The following is a 2,451-nucleotide window of genomic DNA, read 5'->3' as shown; positions in this document are numbered from 1 at the left end:
ACCAATTGGCTTGGCTCATTGCCCGTACGCGAATTTTTGGCCAAAACAATACTCTATTGATGTCACAGCGACCGCATTCCCCAGATCTGGCCCCCTGTGACTTTTTCTTGTTCCGGAATCTAAAGGAAGGGCCCATGAAAGCACGACGCTACACTACAATTACAGCACATAAAGACGGCATCGACGAAGGAGCTGAACACAAGATCACAAAGAATAATTTTTTGAAACTATTTCGAGGATTGGAAAAAAGTGTTGGAACAAGTGTATACAATATTTAAATTCGGCCTGGTCTGTTCTTCTGAAATAAAATTAAAAATGTGTAAAACATAATAGGGATTACCTTAAATGGGGACAAAATATAGATATCCATGAGCAAATGAATAATGTTTGAAAAAAACACAAAATTCCCGGTCCTTTTTGAACAAACCTTCGTATAGAGCCACCTCGTTCCTTCGATAACCGTACAACTGACTGCTAACTAACGGAATTTCACTTTTCGATTTAAAAAAAATATTTTGTGGATTTTTTAAATATTTTCTGGTGTTATTGTTTCATATTTGTCTCAGGACAACAAACGTCCAAACTTATGAGTAGAAAGTAACGTGAAGTTTTAACAGCTTTTTATTAGAAGGATAGTACTAACTGAAACAGCGATGAGTGTAATAAGACTGGCCCCATCTAGGTGTTAGGCTCGGGACTTTTCAGCCCACGCAATGTTTATTATGTTCCCGTTCCTCTCGCCGCTTTAAACAACGATGGGCGTTAGATCAGATCCGCGAAGGTGCATCGTGCTCGGAGAAAGCCAGCTCGCACGGTAGCACATTCTTCAGGCTCATGCAGGCAGGACTCACCACCACCACCACCACCAGCGAGGACACGTGCCCGATGCTACGCGACGCGGCGCGTGCGGTATTTTTGTTCTCCGCGATCCCTTCCGAACGAAATTATTGAAAGGCAAACAATCAATCAGCACAGCCCCCGGCACACACACAATAAACCCGGGGGGCCGCGCGCTTGACTTGATGAACCATAACAGTGCCCCGCGGTGGGGGCGGGGTGGGCGGGGCAGGTGGTTTGCTTGGCTAACCCCAAAAACCAAAGCCATTCTTCGTCCGTCGTCGTCGTCGTCGTCGTCGGAAAACTCTCTGCCGTCGGGAGAAAAAAGTCGCGCGCGCTCCAATTCCCGCGGCCAACTAAGGGTGGGTGGACCCGAGGGTGGCAGAGGGCATCCTGTGCGAAAAAAAAAAAACAACCGAGGACGGCGGGAAAACCCCCGGCGGAAATTGCGCGCCAAGCGTGCGTTGTCCGTGCGTTGTGTCGTGCGGTTTCCGGCCCGGCCCACCCGCGCGTACTGCGTGCGTGGGTGGCGGCCGTTGTGTTTTCCACCTCATCCCACCCACCACCGCCCGGCCACCCACCACGCCGTGTTCGGTGGAAGAGTTGGGGTTTCTCGTGATTTTACGTGCGATCCGGGAGTTCAACGCTGGTACAAACGACGACCGGCCCTCGCCCGGGGGCGGGGTTGGGACCTGGGAGGCCGCCATCCTGCGTGATGGTCCGGAACGTGTGTCATCTTAGAAACACACTCACACACACACACACACACACACACACACACACACACACAGGCACAACATAGCAATTAAAACAAAACAGTTACAGATGGGCACAAATAAATTCACAATTCGCCAACAACGAGCGGTGATGTACGTGTACAGCTACAACCACGCACTCCAGTAGGAGGGGGGCGGGGGGGGGGGACGGCCATAGTAGCCACCCACGAGAAACACACACCCACCAGGCGGCCCGAAGCTCCCGAACGGGTTGACTGTGAAAACGAACGCGCCGCGACGAACTCCGCCGATCCGTCCGAAACGAAGCGAGCGAGCGAGAGAGCGATCAGGAGAGAGCGAGAGGGCAGCCAGTGGCAGCCTCCTTCTCGCTCGCTCGCTCGCCCGCAGGCGGCGAGTCCTTGCCGGGGCCGGAGCCACTTTACACAGTTGTTTAATAGGTTCCAGGTTCCGTCTGCTTCGGGTTCCGTTTCGCTCTGGACCCCGACGGGAATCGGTTACAACATTACGCCCTCCCCCCCTTTTAACCCCGCGACCCACCTTCCCCGGCATCCACAAGCCCGGGGGGTGGTGAGTCGAAGCGCGAAGGACGATCGCGCACCGAGCCTCGATCGCTTCGGGCGGCCGGTCGGATAATGGAGCGATAACATCGCCACCAACTCCACCCTCCCCCCTCATCCCCTGCTCCTACTTGACGTCCGCTCGTATCCCTTCCTCCCCCCGGGCCCGGCTCGAGAGGGGCTGAATTAAAGGGTGCAGCCTGGGAACCTCTCCGATCGCGTGTCAGAGTCTCTGTGTGTGTGTGTGTGTGTGTGTGTGTGTGTGTTAATTGTTTTACGAACAGCCCCCGAAGGCGGCGCCCCACATGTGTGTGTGTGTG

Source organism: Anopheles cruzii, chromosome X, assembly GCF_943734635.1.
Source record: "Anopheles cruzii chromosome X, idAnoCruzAS_RS32_06, whole genome shotgun sequence".
Lineage (NCBI taxonomy): Eukaryota > Metazoa > Arthropoda > Insecta > Diptera > Culicidae > Anopheles > Anopheles cruzii.
This window is presented reverse-complemented; position numbering follows the sequence as displayed.